The sequence below is a fragment of the Monodon monoceros genome, unplaced genomic scaffold (assembly GCF_005190385.1).
Source record: "Monodon monoceros isolate NGI ecotype Baffin Bay Population unplaced genomic scaffold, NGI_Narwhal_1 Super_Scaffold_11, whole genome shotgun sequence".
Classification (NCBI taxonomy): Eukaryota; Metazoa; Chordata; class Mammalia; order Artiodactyla; family Monodontidae; genus Monodon; species Monodon monoceros.
This window is the reverse complement of record NW_021703767.1, coordinates 65925166-65948820: the sequence shown is the minus strand read 5'-3', so window position 1 is coordinate 65948820 and position 23655 is coordinate 65925166. Positions and strand designations below refer to the sequence as shown.

Genomic DNA, 23655 nt, shown 5'->3' with positions numbered 1-23655 from the left:
TTGATATTTTCCTTTAACTTTGCATTTTTTGAACATCTTAGATGAGAAAACCTGTTCTCTTGAGAGATCAGAGGCGCAGAGTGCGTCAATGTCAATGAAGCCTGTGCCTTTTACCTCTTTAAGAGCGCATGGTTTCATTCTGCTCCTAAACCAAGCATTCCTTAGTCTTAAAAAATTAAAAAAAATTTTTTTTATTAAGTAATACACTATCGTATGATTTAAAGAAATCAAATAGTGCAGAAAGCCTTAATATCGAAGCGTAACTCCTCTCCCTCATTTCTGTTTCTCAGAGGCAACCTTAACTATGACAGCTATTTCCTCTAGTAGTTTTATCATAATTTTAATTAGTGTACTATTTGTCTATGTCTTAAAATTATTTTTAGATATTATTTATTGCCATCACCATCTCCCTTTTACTATCTTACTAATGCAATTATACCACCATTTTTAGTTAAATAATTATTTATTTAAATTATTATTCAGATGATCAGTACTCAATATCTAGACATTAAGGTGAATAGTGTACAATGATTACATTTCCTTTTAAAAACTGCATTATTGAGATATAATTCACATACCATAAAATTCATTAATTTAAGGTGTACAGTTCAGTGGTTTCCAGTACTCACAGAGTGATGCAACCATCACCACAATCTAATTTTAGAACATTTTTAATCACCCCAAAAAGAAACCCTGTATCCATTAGTAGTCATTCCTCATATTTCCCTTCCTTCCAGCTCCAGGCAACCACTAATCTACTCTCTGTCTCTATGGATTTGCCTATGCTTGACATTTCATATAAATGAAATCATAAAATATGTGGCCTTTTGTGACTGGCTTCTTTTACTTCATATAATGTCTTCTAGGTTCATCTATGTTGTAGCATTTATCAGTACTTCATTACTTTTTATTGCTGAATAATATTCCATTGTATGGAAATGCCACCATTTGTTTACCCGTTCATCAGTCAGTGGACATTTGGATAGTTTCTACTTTTTGGCTATTATGAATTATGCTGATATGAACATTTGTGAACAAGTTTTTGTGTGGACATGTATTTTCAGATCTTTTGGGTGTATACTTAGGAGTGGAATTGCTAGGTCATATGGTAACTGTTTAATATTTTAAAGAATTACCAAACTGTTTCTGAAGTGGCGATCACATTTCCTCTGCTTTCAACTTTTTTTTACACTTTTTTGTTGCCGTTTTCTTTTTCTTGCACAGCTTGCAATGATCACAGTCTTCATTTTTTTCCCCTCAAATTTTATTAAGCATTCTCTGGATTCTGCCCTACCCTCCATTCTTTTCCTGGAGTGCTGTCCTATTGGGATCTGGCCTGGTTGTTCTCCAGGCCTCTGCTGTACAGCTGTCATCCTCTAACTTCTTTCACTGCTCTTTAGGGTCCACTGTCCTATTTCTTGGATCCCATCTCTTTGCATCCCTGAGTAGTTCTTATCTAACATAGTCTCATGACATCAGCTAGCAGTGCCTGGAGTATTAACTGTTTGGTAAATGTATCTGGAAAAGTTTTTAGTTGGTTGTTTTTTCCACATTTGCTCCAAAAGGGTAGTTAAGAAGCTGACACACTTTTTTGGCAGGTGTCTCACCTTTTCAGTATCTAGACACTGAGGCAAGATGTTTGGAAGGTTACTTAGTATCATTGTGATCAAGTGATTACCATGCCAATCTGAAGCAAGTACAGAAATCTGAACAATATAAATGTTAAGTAGTTGTTTAAACCAGACCTATTCAATAGAAATATAATGGAAGCCACAAATGTGAGTCACATATGTAATTTAAAATTTTCTAGGAGCCACATTAAAAAGAGTAAAAAGACAGGTGAACTTAATCTTAAGAATATATTTTATTTAAAGGAGTGTATCCAATATATTATGTCAACATGTAATGAATATAAAATTTACTAATGATAAATTTTGCCACCTTTTTTGAGTACTGAGTCTTCACAACCTAGTGGGTATTTCACTCTTAGTAGCACATACTAATTTGTAGTAGCCACATTTTAAGCGCTTAATAGCCACATGTTGAGCAGTACAGGTTTAGAATTTTCCAGAATTACGTTACTGTGTAATATTGTTGTTAATCTGCCTAATCATATATATATATATATATAATATATATATATGTATTCTAAAGGAACAGATAAGGCGTATGTAGTTTAAAAACGCTTCATTGATTTGTCTCTTTGTTTTTAGTCATGTCTTAAGTTTATTTTGAAATTTACACCACATTAAAGGAGGTTGAGAGATTTATGTTCTTCAGAAAGGTCCTTGGTGTAGGAGGTAATGATTTTTTCCCCATATTTTAGCACACTTCAAAAGTATATTAAAATTCTTATTGGTATACTTGTTAGATGTTGTTATTGCCATGATTGTCTTGGTCCCAATGAGATCTTATTAGTCTAAATATTATTTGTCATACATTCTCTCCCCTTGCTGTTTCAAAGACCCACCCAGCTTTCAGAGTCTCATATGCCACCTCAACTACTTAGTCTTCCTGGCCCTTTACTCCAAGGCATGAAAGGCACTTGCATGTAACTCCTATAGCACAGTTACTCTTCTTATGTGCTGCCTTGTATTCTAGTTAACTTGTTTTGTCTCTTTCTAGGTGATTATAAATTCGAATATGGCAAAAATGGTATTTTACTCACCTTTATGTTTCCTGCAGTGTGGAGCACAGTGCTTTCTATAGTGGGTTACTTAATACATATTTGAGTTGAAAGCAATTTATCATGGTAGTTACATGTATACTATACATGATAGTATTAGAGTTTCCAGGTCATCAAACTGTCACTGATGTTTCTAAAAACATTTAAGTTTTGATACAAGAAATTAATTTATAAAGTTAAACCTGGGTTTTTGTTTAAACACAAAGGAACAATAGTAGGGAAAGGAAAGAGACACAGAGATATAGACACTTGTGTTATACTGTGTGCTTAGCACAGAGGGGTGTGAACTCTGGATGGATAGCTGAATGAAAGAACTCAGGTGCTAGGTTGCACTGGTTGGTAAGCACAATACCTTTGAAACATTGAGCCTGTCCAGCTAGTACAATACCCCCAAGCCTTCCAGGAGTTTATTTGGAGAGGGTGAGGGTAGAAGAGAGATTTAGAATAATGAAAAGTGATAAATCAGTTTCCTTATTTTTACCAGGTAGCTTATTCTGCAAGAGACAAAATAAACAGACTATTTAAATATGAACAGGCCCTTTCACCATGGATGTACTTAGACATATAATTGTATTGTGGGGATTTATGAAAACTTTAATTTTTACAGGGCCTTTTTTTGTGTCTCTTGGGTAGTGTTTGTTTGTCTGATATACTAGTGTATATTCGTATATCAATTCAAGAGCTTTCCCAGAGAAAGTAAGAAATATTAATAAGCAATAAGGGTTCTCTTCACTAAATAATCCACCTTCTTAAATAGCTATAAAATTTGGCCGTCTGTATTGGGTTTTGAGAAATCATGATGTCAGGATAATAATTTGGTTTTTACTGATCAACATTGTATCTGCTTCTTTAACTAATTGTATACATTGTGAGATGTTTGGCTGACCTAGGGCATGATTCTTAGAAGAGATTTATTTTCTCTGTAAGTAGCAAATGCTTGCTGTGCCATTGAAAATGAAACCTAAGAGGAGTTACTAAATGACAAAGCATAATTCTATTTAAATTCAGTTGAACATCAGGGATAACCTTTATTGAGAGAGTTTTGAGACTTTACAGTATATATTTACCTCCTGTCAATTTATAGAAAGTTAAAGAATGGCTGTGCACTTTCAAAGGATAGAGGAAATGTTCTAGTATTTTATTTCTGCTATAGTGGAGAATGAGTACTTAGTAAGAAACAAAGGATCTGTGTGTCATGACTTCTAACGTAGGAGCAAGTGGGCCAGTTCCTGGGATCCTTAGAAAAGAAAGATCCCCAGAGGCAGAAGATTCTCTGACTCCACTGTCTTGTATATGGCATCAATATAAATTGTACAGCTTGTCAACTATCATTATTAATTTAAGAATAAAACATTGTTTAAAAATGTAGCTTTACTTTATGTCCCAATTAACAACAACAACATATTTTTTTTTCATATATATACCTGGGAAAGCCTATGTACTTTCTAAAGTTTAGGGAAGAGGTAAGAAATGCTGCTGTTGACCATAGGAGTGAGGGTTGGGGAAAAAGTTAATTAGAAAAAAGATTGTGGTTATTATGATGAGTATTGAGTTTCCCTAGATGCTATGATGGTAGTCCATACCTTAGAACTAGAATAATTCAGATGTAGCTACTGTTTCAGTGTTTACTGTGTGCCAAGGACTGATATTTCATATAACTTTCATAATGCTTTGAGGCAATATTCTCCCCATTTAAAGGATAATGGAGTTAAAAATATTTTAATTGATATATTCAGGATCTCACAACTAGAAGGGAATAAGCCCAGCATGTTGAACTCAGGCCGCCAGACTTTAAATAAAAGACAAAAGTTTTTTCAGTACTTAGTATGTCATTGCACTGTACTAAGCAATTTATTTCTATCTTATTTAATCTTTACCACAATCTGGTAAGGCAAATACAATTTACAAGTGAGGAAACTGAGTCTTAGAGAGCCTTACACAGCCAGAAAATTTTGTAGGCATACTTCAAATTTGTTCTTTTAACTGCTGCACTATGTAACCTTTATAATTTGGAAAGAAAATAGGAAGATTCTGGGAAGTTGGTTGAACTAAGGTTTCTTAGGGTAGGGCTTTGGAACTTTTACTTTTTATTAATGTTGCTTACCAAGAAGAAAGTAAATTGTCAGCCATATACAAGTAAAGTTAAATTGTTTTATCCTTTTGAAGTAAAAATTTTAAGAGCAAATACCTTGCTTTAAAATTAATGCAGCCTGTCTATGAAATAGTGGCTATAAGAAATGGATAACAAATATAGTTGAAATCCATATTGCAAAGTCAGTTATGAGCCAGATCCCATTATCATTGAGGAAATTGAGGCTTAGAGAGGTTGGGTAACTTTTGCCAAGGTTTCAGAACCAGCAGATGGCAGAGCTTGGATTCCAACCAAGGTAATTTAATCTAGAGCTCTTTTCTTAACTACTTTACTGTCCTAAGAGAATGTGAATGATGTGCAAAAATGGAGCCTTGCTACCTCTGGTAACTTGAAGACACTGATTTTGAGTTTGACACATCATAGCTTGACTCAAGGCAAGCGTTAGACTTCACCCACCTGCTTCCATCCTTATTGTTTCCTGAGGCCACTAGTCTCAATAATTTTTAAAAAATTAATTAATTAACTTATTTATTTGGCTGCATCAGGTCTTAGTTGTGGCATGTGGGATCTAGTTCCCTGACCAGGGATTGAACCCAGGCCCCCTGCATTGGGAGGGTGGAGTCTTAGCCACTGGACCACCTAGGAAGTCCCTCAATAATTTTTGTTGTTGCTTTGCATTTTTGTTGCACATGAAGATCCTCTGTATCTAGTTGTTGCTTAATAAATGTTGAATGTTGAAAAATAAATCAGAAATTTAAAGCAGTGAATCTTGAGCATAGAGACCAGCTTTTAATACATCAGATCATAATCATGTTTTTCTCTCTAAGTAGTATTTTTGTAGCTTTTGAGGGTATTTAAATATTAATTTAAAAGGTTGATTTATAGTTTTCATGACTTGGAGTAAATTTTCTGTGCTTCTGAGGAACTTTTCTTAGTTGATAAGTGTTTTAAGTGTCAGATTATAATAAAATCCTGTGATGATACAAAATTCAGATGCAGTATAATTGGCTCCCATTCTCTGTACTGCCTTTTTCTCTACAGGTGAGGCCAGATACACATTATGTTTGTAGTGATTTAGTTTATTTTATGTCCTACAGTTTTGGTAAATGAAAACTGATATGTGAACTTTTTATTCCCTGTCTCCTCTACTCTGTAACTGGAAGACTAGTGGAAAAATACTGTTTTCTGTTAACATTGCAGTAACAAGCCCTGTTAGATTTTTCAGACCACACTTATAAGAGGACATCTGGGTTTTAATGTATAATAGTTTATAAATGGAGTATTCATATATCCACAAGGCACTTAACTTGCCAGCTCAGCTATCCAGAATGCAGGCAGGAACTAGATAGTGGATAAAAATGAACACTGAGAGCCAAAAGAGCTATCATCTGAAGCAAAGTGTCATTTTGTTTTTTAACCTATGTAAAATCCTTTGGTCAGCATTTCCTACACTAGTTACTTTAAGCAGTGTTATGCTGTAATAATATTCTGTGGCTAAAGAAGTTTAGGAAATGCTGCTTTATAGGATCCCTCTAAGGGTTGGTGTTCGTTGGATCACACTTTGGAGTCCTTGCCTTAGGTATCTGGGTCTTGCTTTTATTTTAGAAGAGAAGGGAGGGAAACCAACGTTTAAAGAGCATTACTGTACAGGACCTAGGTGATACCTCCATTTTACAGACAAGGAACCTGAGGCCCTTCTGGAGGATAAAGAACACAAAACTAGCAACAGGGCAAAACTGGGAATGGATCCCTAATCTCTCTGATTCCTAAATCTTTGCTCTTTTGACTTAATTGTGCTACTTATATAATTGTAATGAACTGCCCATTTGGGTTTTACACTTTAGAAACAGCAATTTAGCAATAATACTAGGAAAGAGATTAAGCTGCCCTACTTAGGGAAGAAGGAAAGGATAAATTTACTTACCTGACACATGGCCTGTGTCCTTTGCTTTGCATGGATGGATTCCATGCTCCAGAGGGGAAGGTTTCAGAGAATACTGTGTAAATTAAAGTGCTTTTAGAGTGAGATTTGATAGTATGTTTTGTTATGTATAGCTTTATGTCCATTTTTGACATTATAAGGCCAGAACCCCCTCTTTGATCAGGTATAGTGGGCTTAGACAAGTTACAAACTTTTTATAGCTTCATTTTCCTCATCTGGACGTGGTGATAATAATAGCTACTTTTCTGGGTGATTGTGATGCTTAAAGGAGGTAATTATGCATGTAAGGTGTCTGGCACAGAGTAACCTTAGCTGCTGTTATTAGTAGTAGTAATAAAAGTAATTAAGGCTTAGGTGTAGATTGTTACCTCTCTGTTTCCTGTTTTTTTGTTTTGTTTTGTTTCTTAATGGGCATGTGTAGGGTGGTCATAAGGAAAGCCTCCAAATCTTTTTTTAAACTTACTTGAGGAAAAATCATCACCATTTGCCTTACTAAATTACAGCCATAGCTCATCTTACTGTGCTTCGCTTTATTGCACTTTGCAGATACCACATTTTTTACAGACTGAAGGTTTGTGGCAACCCTGTGTTGTCAGATGATGGTTAGCATTTTTAGCAATAAAGTATGTTTTAGTTAAGGTGTATACATTTTTTTTTGTAGATATAATGCTATTGCATGCTTAGTAGACTACAGTGTAGTGTAAACATAAGTTTTATGTGTGCTGGGAAACCAGAAAACTTGTGTGGCTCACTGTATTGTGATACTCACTTTATTGTGATGGTCTGGAACCGAACCTGCAATATCTCCGAGGTACGCCTAGAATGAAAGTCCTATCTTGGGTATATTTTATAGGGCATTAAGAAAGTTACGGTTGCTGTTAGGCATCTGGCACTTTTTCAGTGAGTACTATTTGTAATCAGCAGATGTTGGCCTAGTGCCCATAAAGTTCTTGTTTGTTTTTAATGTGAGATGTGTATTTTGAGTAGATCTAATGTCTGTGTAGTCAATTTTTTTTTTTTTTTTTTTTTTTTGCGGTACACGGGCCTCTCACCGCTGTGGCCTCTTCCGTTGTGGAGCACAGGCTCCGGACACGCATGCTCAGCAGCCATGGCTCATGGGCCCAGCTGCTTCGCGGCATGTGGGATCCTCCCGGACCGGGACACGAACCTGAGTCCCCTGCATCGGCAGGCGGACTCTCAACCACTGCGCCACCAGGGAAGCCCGTGTGTAGTCAATATTTTTAAAAAATTTTAATTTATTTTTGGCTGCATTGGGTCTTCGTTGCATGCGGGCTTTTCTCTAGTTGCGGTGAGCGGGGGCTACTTTTTGTTGCGGTGTGTGGGCTTCTCATTGTCATGGCTTCTCTTGTTGTGCAGCACAGGCTCTAGGCGCCTGGGCTTCAGTAGTTGTGGCACACGGGCTCAGTAGTTGTGGCTCTTGGGCTCTAGAGCACAGGCTCAGTAGCTGTGGCACACGGGCTTAGTTGCTCCGCGGCATGTGGGATCTTCCTGGACCAGGGCTCGAACCCGTGTCTCTTGCATTGGCAGGCAGATTCTTAACCACTGCGCCACCAGGGAAGTCCCTAGTCAGTCTTTTTATACTGCATATTTTTCTCCTGAAAACTGTTTTCAGGCTAGTGTATGCAGTGACAGTTTGGTTTGTATTTGACCATTAGTTATTAAATGTTTAACTATGGTGGGCAAACCAGATTACTATGGAATGTGAAGATTTTTTTCTCCCAACTTGGATGTCTATAGTCTTGCTCAGTAGAGTTAACTAGTCTGAGGTGCCCTCTGAAAATTTGGAAAGCATGTTTAGAGCCTTTCAAAACCAGTTAATAAGACTATTAACTGTGGATTGAGTTAAGCAGAGTATGGTATTTTTCTTCCTTCAGTTTTTATGCCTCTTCAGTTCTGAGGAAGTGGGGGAGAGAGCCACCCCACCACACCCCAAAAATTTTTTTTCTTTTCCTAAATTTTTATTTCCTGCTTTGAAATAGCCAAGATCTTTGGGGGCTCTAAGAACACCAGTTTTCACAGCTTGAGGCAGAGTGATTTTCATGGGAAACCTTTTCTTATAAAATAAAGTACTCTTTGTCCTTGTCAGGACATTTTTAAAGGAACAGCTAGTAGCAGCACCTCACTACCTTGTCACTAACTAGGGTGAAGGAAGAGAAGAATGAGTCACAGTTTCATTCTTTCTCCTATTCTGCTTCTCTTCTCCTTTTCCCTTTCCACTTAGCTCTTTATTGGCACTGAAAAAGTTTGCCAGCCCTGATCTAGATCACTCTATCTGATGGTGGTGATATTTTTTTATTCCTTCTGTTTTATTTGCTGGAGCTCTTCTATAAAAAAGAACTTCTTTACTTCAATCAATTGTATGATTATTCTGAGGAACAGTAGAATAAATGCCTGATTCTTTTCCTAGTATTTGATAGAGGTGGCCAGTGAGGTTTTTGTTTGTTTGTTTTGTTTTCTTTAAGAATCAATATGAACCCCAGGTTTTGGATATGTTTGTTATAATGCATTGTAGTTATTCTTTTTAATTCTCAAATTGCCTCATCGTTAGCTAGTGGGAGCCCCTTCATGTTGGCTCCTGTATTCCTCGAGAAAACCTCAATAATCTTTGGTAACCCTGTTTTCCAGTATAAAAAGATGTTCCAGGCTCATCTTGTACATCACCTGTCTCAGATCTAGAACCAGTTATTTCTCTAAGGGGTTTTGATTCCTCTTAGTGTAAGATTATGTTTAAAGACCATCATATGAGTCTTTGTTGCTATGGTTGTGTTGTTTGTAGGCCCTTTTATTGGACAGAGCTAGGGGGTGTGGTGTGTGTATGTGTGTGATTTTTTTTTTTCTGGTAAAATAAGCAATGTAAAATTGACCATTTCTATTTTAAAGTATACAATTCAGTGACATTAAGTACATTCACAGTATTGTTTATTGATCACCACTGTCTAGTTCCTGAACTTTTTCATACTCCAAAAGGAAACCCTGTATTCATTAAGTGATCACTCTGCATTCCTACCTCTCCCCAGACCCTGGCACTAATCTGCTTTCTGACTATGGATTTGCTTGTTCTGGACGGTTCATAAGTAGAATCATACAACATGTGGTCTTTGTGTCTGGCCTCTTTCACTCAGCATAGGTGTTTTCAAGGTTCATCCATGTTGTAGTATGTATCAGTACTTCATTCTTTCTTATGGCTGAATAACATTCCATTGTATGGATATACCACATTTTGTTTATTCAGTTGATGGATGTTTGGGTTGTTTCCAGATTTTGGCTATTGTGAATAGTGCTGGGGTAAATGTGTACAAATTTTTTTTGAACACTTGTCAGTTTTCTTGGGTGTTTACTGAGGAGCTGCCAGTTTTCCACAGTGGGTGCCTCATTTTATATTTCCACCAGCAGTGTATGAGGGTTCTAATTTTTCCACATCTTCTTTTACACTTGTTATTTTCCATGTTTTGATAATGGCCATCCTAGTTGGTATGAAGTGGTATCTCATTGTGATTTTGATTTGCATTTCCCTAATGACTAATGATGTTGAGCATCTTTTGATGGGCTTGTTGGCCATATGTATATCTTCTTTGGAGAAATGTCTATTCAACTCCTTTTCCCATTTTTTCTTTTTGTTGTTGGGTTGTAAGGCTTCCTTGTATATTCTGGATACTAGACCCTTACCAGATACATGATTTGAAAATACATTCTGCCGTTATGTGGGTAATCTTTTCACTCTCTTGACAGTGTACTTAGATGCACAGAAGTTTTAAATTTTGATGAAGTTGAATGTACCTGCTTCTTTCCTTCTCGTGCTTTTGGTGTCATATCTGAAAAAGTATTCCCAAATCCAAAATCATGAAGATTTACCCATGTGTTTTCTTCTAAGGATTTTATATTTTATTTCTTATATTTAGGTCCCTGAACCATTTTTGAGTTAATTTTTATATATGGTGTGAAGTAAGGGTCCAGTTGTCCAAGTTCGATGTGTTGAAGAACCTGTTCTTTTCCCGTTGAAGTGTCTTGGCACCCTTGTTGATTATCAGTTGACTATATAGATGCATGGGTTTATTTGTGGGCTCTCAGTTCTGTTCCACTGATCTGTATTTCTGTCTTTATGTCAGTACTACACTGTCTTGATTACTCTAGCTTTGTGGTAAGTTTTGATACTGGGAAGTTTAGGTAGTCTAACTTAGTTTTTTTTTTTTTTGCGGTACGCGGGCCTCTCACTGTTGTGGCCTCTCCCGTTGCGGAGCACAGGCTCTGGACGTGCAGGCTCAGCGGCCACGGCTTACGGGCCCAGCCGCTCCACGGCATGTGGGATCTTCCCGGACCAGGGCACGAACCCGAGTCCCGTGCATCAGCAGGCGGACTCTCAACCACTGCACCACCAGGGAAGCCCTAACTTAGTTTTTTAAAAAGATTATTTTGGCTATTCAGAATCCTTTTCGATTTCATTTGAATTTTAGAATCTTCTGTAGATTGCTTTGGGTAGTATTGATATTTTAATATTAAGTCTTCTGATCTATGAACATGGCATGTCTTTCCATTTATTTAAGTATTCTTTAAGTAACTTTTGTAGTTTTCAAGTCTTGTACCTCCTTGGTTAATTTACTCATAAGTGGTATTTTATGCTATTAAATTGAAATTTTTAATGCTGTTGTAAACTGAACTGTTTCTTAATATTCTTTTCAGAGTGTTCATTTGCTTAGTGTATAAAAATATGCATGATTTTTGTGTTGATCTTATATTCTGCAACTTTGCTTAGTCTGTTGTATGATTATTTAAATGCGAAAATACACCAACAACACTGTAAAGTAGCTATACTCCAATAAAAATTTTAAAAATAAATAAATAAAAATTTTTAAAAGTAAAAAAAAAGAAAATAAACTACACCATGAGTTCATACTAATATTTCTAAGTCTGATTTTGTTTCCAGTTTAAGGGTTTAGGATTATAAGATTTTCCCTTTAACTTTTTTAAGATTTATATTTATAGCTCTTCTTTTACGCTGAACGTCTTGGAGAGTAATGAATTACTTGCCATGTTACTTATATATACATATGTGTATTAGTATTATTATTTTGAGCTTATTTTAGAAAATGGTTGCTGAAAACAATTGCCAGTTCTGCCACCACTGGGGTGGCTTCATTATTCTCACAGTGGCGGAGTCCTCGGTCACTTCTCTGCACTATGTCAGGTGGCCTCCTGAAGGTGCTGTGCAGCGACTCCTACGTCAAGCTGAGCCAGTACTGGGACCAGCACTTCTGGGTCTCATTACTTTAGAAAGTTCCACATCATAACCATCATGAATTTCAAGCATCCTGCAAGATTCAAACAGTGAACGGATTCAACTTTTGCTGTTATTTATCTCTGCAGTCTAAAGCCTATAGCTTCATTTAGGTAGTAGTAAGATACTGTCTTGTAGGATTTCTACAGTGTTTCCTGAGTGGGTGACAATGAACAGGAAAAATTACTGAAGATAAGCTGTACATTGTATGTTGGAAATCTTTCCTCTTACATAACTGAAGAACAAATCTATGAACTCTTAAGCAGAAGTGGTGACATAAAGAAAATCATCATGGGCCTGGATAAAAATAAAGAAAACAGGGTTCTGCTTTGTGGAATACTATTCAAGACCAGATGCAGAAAATGCCACGCGGTACATAAATGGAACTTGTCCAGATGACCGGATCATTCGCACAGACTGGGGCGCAGGCTTTAAGGAGGGCAGGCAGTATGGCCGTGGGTGTTCTGGGGGCCAGGTACGAGATGAGTATCGTCAGGACTACGATGCTGGGAGAGGAGGCTATGGAAAACTGGCCCAAAACCAGTGAGTGGTGAGAGCCCCATCATGAAAAACTCACTCCTTTGGCCTGTTGAATTTGACTTGCGTTACCCAAGGTCAGCGAAACTGCCCATTTTTACCAAGCTTTAATCAATGTCTCTACTGAGCTGGAAGCCTCTTCATGGTTTTCCACTTAAAAATTATTAAAGGACATAATCCAAAAGAATGCCTTTAATTCTATAGTCTTAGCATCTTGGTCGTGTGTCAGATTACCAGAATGATTTCAGTTGCCAGGTCAAAAATTGTGTTCCTTAGCAACAGATGTATAATGTTGATCTATCAGCGAAAACACACTTCTTTTAGGAAGATTGGAAAAAAAATTTTTAAGTGTTTACCATATTTTCATCCAAGTAGGTTCATGGTCTACCTTGGGGCCTGGAATTACTATTTAAAAAATTTTAAGTTTGCATGAGATAAAGTTTAATAAGTGGAGTTTTGCTATGTAATATAGCTTTACTCTAAATTAGGAATAGATGTTTGATAACTGAATTTTTTTCTGTGTTGAATTTTAACCTCTAAAGGCAAACTTAAGAGTCAAGGGAACTTCCTAAATAGTTGGTAAGCCTTAGACAGTCGCAGGGAACACCACCTCTTATGTGCTTTACATATAAGGAAATTAGGTCAGGACTTGAAAGGGTATTTTTACTAAACACATTTTTCAAAATATGTGTTTTAGCTAACGCTAAAAAAACCTAGGGTCAGTATTACAGGGAACCTCAACTTCTGTTAGGGCAAGGGGGACGCTGTCGGTAGGAAATGGGCAGGAAATATCAGATGTGAGTTAAACCAGTGCCTTGACATGATGAAGGTTGCTGTGAGAGCCAGCAGATCTATTTTTTTCATTTCCAAACTGATCTTGGGAATTGAGTGGTTTTTTTTTTTTTAATGAGCTTAAAGATCAAGAGAATACTTAACAAAAACAAAATCAGAAATGCTTCCCTCGGGAAATGTTTTGGTTCATTCTCATACTGAAGTCTGTCTCGTTTTTTCCCTAACTGTGCTGAGTTTCAGAGCCTGGGTAGTGAGCTGGTGGTCTCTACAGAGAAGGGAGTCTGGAGGATTTATTTTGCATTTGTAAGGCAAGAGAGAATTTCTCTAATATTATGTGAACTATTGCTCATTTTAAACTGGTAGTCTAGTATAATTTTCCCTGACGTAAGTGATATTTTTTCATCTAGCAACAGAGTATCTCCTAATTTCCAGTAGTTTGTGAAGCTGGGGCTGAAGTATCTCAATATGAACATCTTTCATGTTACAGTAAGTATGTTTTCTCAAATTTAAACTGGCTATTTGAACTTTAAAAGATATCTCTAAATTAGTTGTAAGTATTTGGGAAAACATTTGCAAATATCTAATTTAATGAGGACGTACAATTCATTATTAAAATCTTTTTACGCTGTAGTTTGAATTAATGTATTTTATATTTTGTAGTAAAACGTAACTCAGATTTCTATAGGCCTTAAAACCACAGACAGTGGTTCCTATTTGAATTATCTTCTGTAACAGATTTCAATAAAATTGGACCAACTTAAAAAAAAAAATTCTTACAAATTCTACTAGGGATTTATAGTCAAACTACTGTTTTAAAATCATTTGAAATGATTGCTCTCTAAGCCACCCATTTGATATATAGTTTGGTTTATTCATTTTGCTATCAGTTTTTGGGAATAATCTGTTTTCATTTTGATTTACTTTTGAGTACTTTTATAATTATGTAAAACATTTTCATTGTTCCCGAACCAAAACTACAATATGTAGTCAGAAAAACCTAGCCTTTATCCTCTCCTTCCCCCATAAGTGACCATTTTTATTAGTTTTTCGTTGTTTACAAAAAATGTATATATACTTAGTCATATTACTCTTTCTTTCTTAGATAAAACTTACACTTTATTTAGCACCTTGTATTTTCTTCTACTTAGCAGAAATCCTGGAAATCACTCAGAATATAGGGAGCTCTTCCTTACTGCTTTTTAAACCTGACTAACACTCTGATTTTTTAATTCAAGCAGTTCCATATTGATTACATTAGTGTATTACATAGAGAATTTTTTTTTTTTTTTTTCGGTACGTGGGCCTCTCACTGTTGTGGCCTCTCCCGTTGCGGAGCGCAGGCTCAGCGGCCATGGCTCATGGGCCCAGCTGCTCCGCGGCACGTGGGATCTTCCCGGACCGGGGCACGAACCTGTGTCCCCTGCATTGGCAGGCAGAGTCCCAACCACTGCACCACCAGGGAAGCCCCATAGAGAAATTTTGATGGGGCCAAGTTCCTGGTTCTTCTGGCACTGAAACTTCAAAGTATTTTTATTTTTTATTTAAATAATAAAGATATTATTTTACCACAAATACTCAAACAGTATAGAAGTGTATGCAATAAAATTTGTAAAATTGTCTCTGATTCCCATATGCTCGGTTTCCCTTTATTCCTATCTCCAGAAATTACTACTAGTAAGTTAGTTCAAGATATTTTTCTACGAGTGTATAGCATTTAATATACTACAAATAGTTTTTAAACAAAATGGGGATCATATCATGAATATTCTGTAACTTGATTTCTTCAATGTAATATTATCGATTGAGCTTTAAATTTGGATAATGAAAAAGGTTCGTGAGTATAACTAAGACTTAAAAAATTATTTTGAGGGCTTCCCTGGGGGCGCAGTGGTTGAGAGTCCGCCTGCTGATGCAGGGGACATGGGTTCGTGCCCCGGTCCGGGAAAATCCCACATGCTGCGGAGCGGCTAGGCCCGTGAGCCATGGCCGCTGAGCCTGCGCATCCGGAGCCTATGCTCCGCAACGGTAGAGGCCACAACAGTGAAAGCCTCGCGTACCGCAAAAAAAAAAAAAAAAAAAAAAAAAGATTTTGAGACTTTTTGTCTTCTCTTTCATTAACACTAGTCAATAATATTTTTGTGTGTGTGTGTGTGTATATAACTTACTAAATTTTCTGTGTTGTAATTTCTGCTCTAAAATCCAGAAAGTAGTGTGTGTAGCTATATCCCTCTTTACTTTCTTCTTAGACTCAAACTTACATTTGGAATGAAATTGAGAAAAATTTTATTGTATTCTATTGTGGCTTAACACTAAAAGGAAATCTAAATAAAGTCAGTATACCTGTTAACCACCAGTGAGCTCCATAAAAACAGGAAAAAACCTGCCTATCTTGTTTATCACTGGGTCCCTAGCACCTAGGACAGCGACTGGTTCCCTATTCTTCTTACTCTGTATTTGTTTTATTTTCACCATAAATTAGAAGTGGATCATGTTCTGTATCCTTTTTTCATTTGTTAATATATTATGGAAAGTTTTCTTGTCAATACTTAAGTATCTGCTTCATTCTTTTAAATGAATGTATTAATGGAGATACTATATATTACATAATTAGGTGGTTTTAAAGACTTTAATTTGAACCCTCCTCACCCCCCAGACTTTGGTACTAGTGTTCTGTTTTTAAAATATTAGTGGAAGATACTAAGTTGAGGATTATATTGGAACGAACTTGTATAACTCCCTTTCTTAAAGTGTATAACATAAGTAAATGTTTATGTAGAATGGCAGTGTGCATTAACGTGCTGTAAGCAAATCTAATATGTGAGTATTCTGATGATGAGTATTAGAGTTATTCACTTTAAAGTGATAAGCAATTCACATAATGAGAAATAAAAATAGTTAACATGTGAAAAAAGTGTTCAATTTAGTATAATTGGTGAAATACAAAAATAGAATGAGGCAAAATTGTACCCCTTCCTCCCCAGTGAAATTGGCAAAGATTAGAAAGATCATATTTAGTTGGTGACAAGAGTTTTGGGAGTTGTGTTGCAAAAGGAAAGTAAATTTATTCTTTTGGGAGGGCAGTTTGGAGAGTTTCAGAAGTTCTAATTCTGAGACTTTAAGGAAAAAAATAAGGCTATGCTCATAAATTTAGTTTTACATGAATGTTTATGAAAAATTTAATCCTGGGATTAATAACAGTAATACTACTTAAATAGTGCTTCATCCATGCCATACATTTATTTAATCCTTTCTACAATACTATAGTATTTATACAGTAGGATTAAAAATGATGATGTATAAGAATATTTAACATAGAAATAAGTTCATGATGAGAATGAGTGAAAACAAACAGCACATTGCAAAGGAGTATGTGCAGTGTGATTGCATTAACTGCAACAAAATAGAGAAAACTGAGAATATTCTCCAAATATTTATACTTATGCTTATAACCCTTTATTGTACTTACAATACAGTTATAATCCTGTTGTTCAAATATGTTACTTTTTCTGAGTTTTTCTACAGTGAACATATATTGTCTAACAAGAAACCTGTTATTTTTAAAAATGTTCTTTGATTTTCCAAAAGGATTTGCTTCAGGATTCCTGAACAGTAAATTTTCTAAGTACCTTTAAAGTAGAAATCCATTAGTAACTAACTTTTGGTGAACACGTAAAATAGGGATTAAAATGAAGTGTAGTCTTTGATTTCTGTTAATTGGATGGTGTTTTCTAGGGATTAGAAATGGAAAGAGTAGAAAGTTAACTGAAGCATATAAAGTTTGAAGCCTGACAATGGCAAAATGACGAAGTCTTTTAGATGTTAGTTTTGTGGTTGCTGGCAGTAAAGCTTTATCATAAATGAAAGAAAGAAAGAAGGGGGAAGGGGAAAAAGAATGAAGGAAGGAAACAGAAAGGGACTTACTATATTTTTGCTTGCTATATTTTCATGGTATTATAATCAGGTATTTTCTCTTTTCCAGTAGGAATTTAGTAATTCTTTTTTTAAAAATTCTATTTCATTATATCTTTCATTTTATTATTTATTTATTTAATTTTGGCTGCGTTGGGTCTTTGTTGTTCCACGTGGGCTTTCTCTAGTTGCGGCGGGTGGCTAGCAGGGGCTGCTCTTAGATGCGATGCGCGGGCTTCTTATGGCAGTGGCTTCTCTTGTTGCAGAGCACGGGCTCTAGGCTCGCGGGCTTTAGTAGTTGTGGCTCGCCGGCTCTAGAGCGCAGGCTCAGTAGTTGTGGCCCACAGGCTTAGTTGCTCCACGGCATGTGGGATCTTCCCGGACCAGGGCTCGAACCCGTGTCCCCTGCATTGGCAGGTGGATTCTTAATGACTGCACCACCAGGGAAGTCCAGTAATTCTTATAATTATTTTTTCTCCTCTTTAAGAACTGGTTTCTTTCAAATCTTTTGAGTCTTATAGTTTCAGTCTTGTTCCCACCCTTTTCAGGAATTAAGAAAATTAGTTCACCAGGTTGCTGCTTATGAATCTGATCTATGTAGGACTAGAACTTGTGCTAGTTTTACTTAGCTTCATCTTTAAGACCTTATTAAAATGTTTTTCTCAGTCAGGCCTTCTTTGCCCCATATTTTAAAAATTGTAGCTGCTCCCCAATTCTGCACTTTCCATTCCCCTCCTCTGCACTTTTTTTTGAAACATTTATCACCTTGTTATACATAATTTATTTTTTTTGTATCTGCTCTTCCCTCCTCCCCTGTTTAAAATGAAAGTTACAGGGAGTGGGCAGATTTTTGTTTCTTTAGTGCCTTGTGTATTTCCAGAGTGCAAAGCAATGCCTGGATAATAGGATTTCAGTAAATATTTTTTGAACAATGAATAGAGGGTACTCAGTATTTGTGGAATGATTGGATGTTTTATTTAGTTGATGGAGGTGAAATTCTAAGTGTTTACAGTTTAGGATTCCATAGTTGTTTTGTATTGTGGTGTTTCATTGTCAGTCTAGTAATAGAATTAAATTTATTGACAAGTTGAAATTTCTGAATTTATTTCTGAATAATTCCAGAACAGGGATTATTCTTTATTAACTTAACTTTTATGATATTGTTTATTAACATTTGCTAAGTGAATACCAAAAAGACTAATAAGATGAGTAGGGGAAAAACCTTTTAGCTTGCTGTGAGAGTCTGGCTTTTTTGGTCCTTGTGAGGGACCTGGATTAAGGTTTAAGAGCTTTCTTGCTCTCTCTCTGGCTTTGAGATTCATCCCAGGGATTTTGTGTTTTTAGTTATATTTCTTTGGAAATAACAAGTTGTGAGGAAATGAGTTTGATGAAACTGCTGCCATGATTGCTTTTTTGAAATCAAAACTGTTGTTGAATGTTAATTAGCACCATAGCTTTGTGTGAAGGCTTTTAGACTTGAGTGATAATGAGTCTCATTATTATAGAGTGTAAGATGTTCCAAGGTCTCCACATTTATTCATCCAGCACTTAAGGCCAACTATATGCTAGGCACTCTGCTAGACTACTGAGCATACAAAAGTCAGTGGGACAGATTCAGTAAAGAGGAGATAGTAAAAATGTTTGTTTCACAGGTGCTTCTCCTAGATGTGGGATTTCCCAAAAGTAGGAGAATTTATTTTCTTGGGTATTTTTGATTTTGATTTAATCTAAATTGAAATAGAAAATGAACCACTAACTAGTATTGAGATGTATGATCACAGCATAATTTTTGTTTTTTTTTTTTTTTTTTTTTCGGTATGCGGGTCTCTCACTGTTGTGGCCTCTCTCGTTGCGGAGCACAGGCTCCGGACGCGCAGGCTCAGCGGCCATGGCTCACGGGCCCAGCCGCTCCGCGGCATGTGGGATCTTCCCGGACCGGGGCATAAACCCATGTCCCCTGCATCGGCAGGCGGACTCCCAAACACTACGCCACCAGGGAAGCCCTCACAGCATAATTTTAATATCAATCTGCTGTTGAGCTGGAGTTTGTATGAATGTATATGTCTTTTTGAAGGTATTAACATTTATTGTCTTGTACTTTTTACCTGCTTTATTCTTTTAATATAGTCCTTATAACAACCCTGAGAGATGGGAGTTATTGTCAGTATTTTACAAATAAGAAAAGTGAGTTTCAGAGAGCTTAAGTCATTCGCTTACGGTTCATAGCTTATAAGTCGTGGATTTTAAACCAAGCCTATTGATGCTGAAGTCCATAAACTTTTTATAACACTTCCCCAGAGGAATCTGGTTTTCTTTATTTTGGCAGGGTTGGGGGCACGTAGGTAATGTTAAATAACAAGATGTACTGAATTTGTAAGCTGTTCTGCAAATTTTGAGCCAGAGTATTTCAAAATAAAAATTCTTTTTTTTTTAAGAAAAAATAAAATATATTCATTATGGCAAGAAATACAAGATTAGGGAGAAGAGAAAAGAAGAAAAGAAGAAAGGTAGCTGGGATTGGGAGAGCCATAGTCCTGTTGATCCACTGTTAACCTTTTGGTATATGGGTGATATTTAGCGTAATATATTGATAGTTTGGATTCCAGAGTTTCTGAGACCTGGAGTTAAATCTGGGCTCTGCCATCTAATAGTTTTGTGATTTGAGACTTTCATGGTTTTGGGGCAAATTATTTAAATTTTTCAAAGGAAAGAACTGAGGTTTGGAGAGGGCAGCCTACGTCATAAAGGTTTTTTTTTTTTAATAAATTTATTTTTGGCTGTGTTGGTTCTTCGTTGCTGTGCACGGGCTTTCTCTAGTTGCGGCGAGCAGGGGCTACTCTTCATTGCAATGCACGGGCTTCCCATTGCAGTGGCTTCTCTTGTTGTAGAGCACAGGCTCTAGGCACGCGGGCTCAGTAGTTGTGGCAGACGGGCTTAGTTGCTCCGTGGCATGTGGGATCTTCCTGGACCAGGGCTCGAACCCGTGTCCCCTGCATTGGCAGGCGGATTCTTAACCACTGCACCACCAGCGAAGTCCCTAACAACATTTTTAATAAAAATAATATTTTCCCAAATAAAAATATTGAGAAATTTTACATTTTTGCAAAGAGAATGAGAGTGAAAAAGGCATTGTTATGTTACGTGAAATATTATTGTTATGAAAACAGTTTTGGCCTCATGGGCCTCCTGAAAGGATCCAGAGATCTAGACTACACTTTGAGAACTGCTGACATAAATATTCAATTATATTTTCTTCTTGTATTTTTATGACCGAGTTTAAATCTGGAATGAATTTGATTTCTACCCTCCCACCACTCATTAGTCAACATCTTTTTTTTTTTTTGGCGGTGTGTGGGCCTCTCACTGTTGTGGCCTCTCCCGTTGTGGAGCACAGGCTCCAGACACGCAGGCTCAGCGGCCATGGCTCATGGGCCCAGCCGCTCTGTGGCATGTGGGATCTTCCCAGACCAGGGCACGAACCCGTGTCCCCTGCATCGGCAGGCGGACTCTCAACCACTGCGCCACCAGGGAAGCCCTACCCAACATCTTTTGAAAGTCCCATTTTCTTGTAAATCATTGACTGCCTAGAATGAAGCTATAAACCTTTCCACCTTGCTCAGTTGTTACTGCCTGAGCTTAACTGTTGATTGAAAGCCCTAGTCTTAGCAATCTTTGCTTAATGTTGTATCTCTACTTTGGTATATTCTCTTAGGTTCCTGATGCATTCCCTCAACCCCAACTTTCAGTTTCACATATATTGTCCTAAAACTTAAAGATTTTTTATTTCTGTTGATGATTGTGGCATATTGCTCTGAAAAATAGTTTGCTCACCAATTATGAAAGTGATGTATAATCACTGTAGGAAATCTAAAATGTGCATAGAAGCATAAATGAGAAAAGAATATTTTGTCACTATGAATATGCAGAGTGCTGCAGACATGCTATTATTGTTGTCCTGTGGTGGAGGTTACTTCAGTATTGAAAAATGCTAGCAAGTTGAGCTATACGTAAATTCCTGCTCCACTCTTAATAAATTGTACATCTTTTGATGTGCTGCTTAGCTTCTTGGGATCCCTTGCTCACCAGACTTATGTTTATTACTTTTTGTGTGTTCCTAGGTACTTTGGATAAAAAGAACAAGACTTCATTTCCCTTGTCACTAATTTTGCAGGTTAATGAAATAATAAGCATGTTATGTGATAAGTATTATTATAGCTGTAAGCAATTATGAATATTATGGGAGAGCCTAAGCAAGCTATTGTTGAAAAATGATGAGGGAGTGAAGAGTAGGCAGTGGTCTTGAAAAAATTAAGGTTGTATAATCTTTCTTTAGTATTTTTTGATGATTTGTTTGGCTGTCTGGGTCAAGAGAAGGTAGGAGTCAAGAATGACTCCCAACTATTTGGCTTGAAAGACAGGGTGGATAATGAAGTTTACTAAAATAGGGAATATATTCTGCTTCTAACAAAATAAAACTCCCTGCACACCTACACTTTCCAAGGCTCTGTTCTTTTGCTTTCCAAGATGAGATCAGTTGTGGCCATGTTGAGTTTGATGGGCCTGGAAATATTCAGGTGGAGATGTGTAGGAGGCATTGGAAAGCTGTTAGGAGAGAGTGTGGGCCAGAGAGTTAGCAGTGTAGCATAAGTGGTTGAATGAAGATTAAGATCATCCTTTGAGAATTATTAGCAGGAGAAGAGAAGAAGGATAGGGACCCTCCAACATTTGAGAGACAGGCAGAGGAAAATAAATCCAGCAAAAAGTAGTCAGAAGAGGGGAAAATGGAAGAGTGATGGTGTAGAATGCAACTGACCAGAATTTAAAGAAGGATGAGGGTAGTGGAGAAAGGGATTTGAAATGTTAAATCCAGCTTAAAAAGACAAATAAGCCTGAAAATGGTTCATTAGATTTAAGAATAAGGAGGCATTGTTGACTAAAGCAAAAACAGTTTAACTGGGGGGCTGGGTACAGAAGTTAATAGCAAAGAGGTTAAAGGTGAAGAAGTGGAAGATAGTATTGGCTACTCTTTGAGAAGCTTGCCTATGAAGATAGGGGAGTGTGAATTAGAAGTGGACAAAAACATAGGGATTTGAGAGTGTTTATGTTCTAAGGAAGAAGAGAGGAGAGAATAAGAGATTGAACTAAGAGTTGGGGAAATACAGTCATCTTGGACTTTCTAGAGAAATGATTTCAAACTTTTTGTTCTTTTCGTAAAAATTTTTCTAAAATGTATATTTTAGATAATACTGACTATGGTTTTTGATACCTTTTTATGGTATTTCAGTTGTCACAAACAGGAGTTACTCTACTGTTGTTCTACTGAAGAGCTCCATTCTAAAATGGGCTATTTAATATAATCATGTAGCTTTTTGATGGTCAGTTTCATCTTTTTCTTGCATGTGTATGTGTCCTCCCAACTCATTAATGTGGTTGATGCTAACAGTAGTACCATCTGTTCCTACAAATGTACTGCCTAAGTAACTGAACTGGGAAATCTGTTAATCAGTTGTTAGAATTGTGCTCTGAATGAGATTACTGATATTAATTAGTAAATTGTAAGCAAGATCTGGGGGATGGCTGCTTCCATAAAGCTTAGTTTGTGATCTATCTATGTATCTGTCTATGGTTTTCTGCTGCTGTTTCACTTAAAGGATGTAGAGCTCATAGTTAGATTGCTTTAGAATGCCAACTCCAACACTTACTAACTCTGAACTTGAAAAACTTTCAAAACTTGACTTTCTTTATTTTTAAAATGATGATAATAGTACTTACCTCACAGGACCATTATGGAGGATAAATGGTGTAACCCATTAAAAACACGCTTGGTACAGAGCAGGTAGATTAACAATTGTTAGCTGTTACTGTCTCCAGGGTTTTGATTTTCTAGGCTTGATGTTCCTGGATGTTTTCTTGATTAGAGAGGTGTTACTATATTTGAAAAGGGACTAGATTAAAATAGAGCATAGTGTAGATTTTATGTGTCTGGGAGGGCAGTGAGAATTTGCAGCATATATAAAGAAGGAGATTTATTTCCTGAGATAGGTTGGTTGGTTGTTATACCTGTTAAGGGCAGGTTTTTCTTAGAGGCATTTGAAATGCTGTATACCTCTAAATTGGTTCTGTAATCCCTTTATTTTTGAATCGAATACAAAAAGTATTTTAAAATGAGAGGGGGGTAAAAATGACCTAGAATTATGTTATGGGGCATTTTAGTTGAGAGAGACAGAGACACAGAGAGAGAGAGAGAGAGAGAGAGAGTGAGTGTGTGTGTGTGTGTGTGTGTGGTAGAGAGAGAGAGAGAGAGAGAGAGAAGGACAGAAATAACCTAGGGGAGGATGTGTGGTGCTCGCAGGCCAAGGCGCCTCACCTGATGGTATATTAATGCTGCTCAGGTGAGTTGAAGC

At 36.7% G+C, this 23655-nt stretch overlaps 1 protein-coding gene and 1 pseudogene across 2 annotated transcripts in view; both read left to right on the top strand.

Annotated features, from left to right (window-relative positions):
* GSK3B (glycogen synthase kinase 3 beta) overlaps positions 1-23655 on the top strand; it is a 197517-nt gene that overhangs the window by 10276 nt on the left and 163586 nt on the right. The window lies entirely within an intron of this gene.
* On the top strand, positions 11605-12678 carry LOC114891321 (annotated as a pseudogene).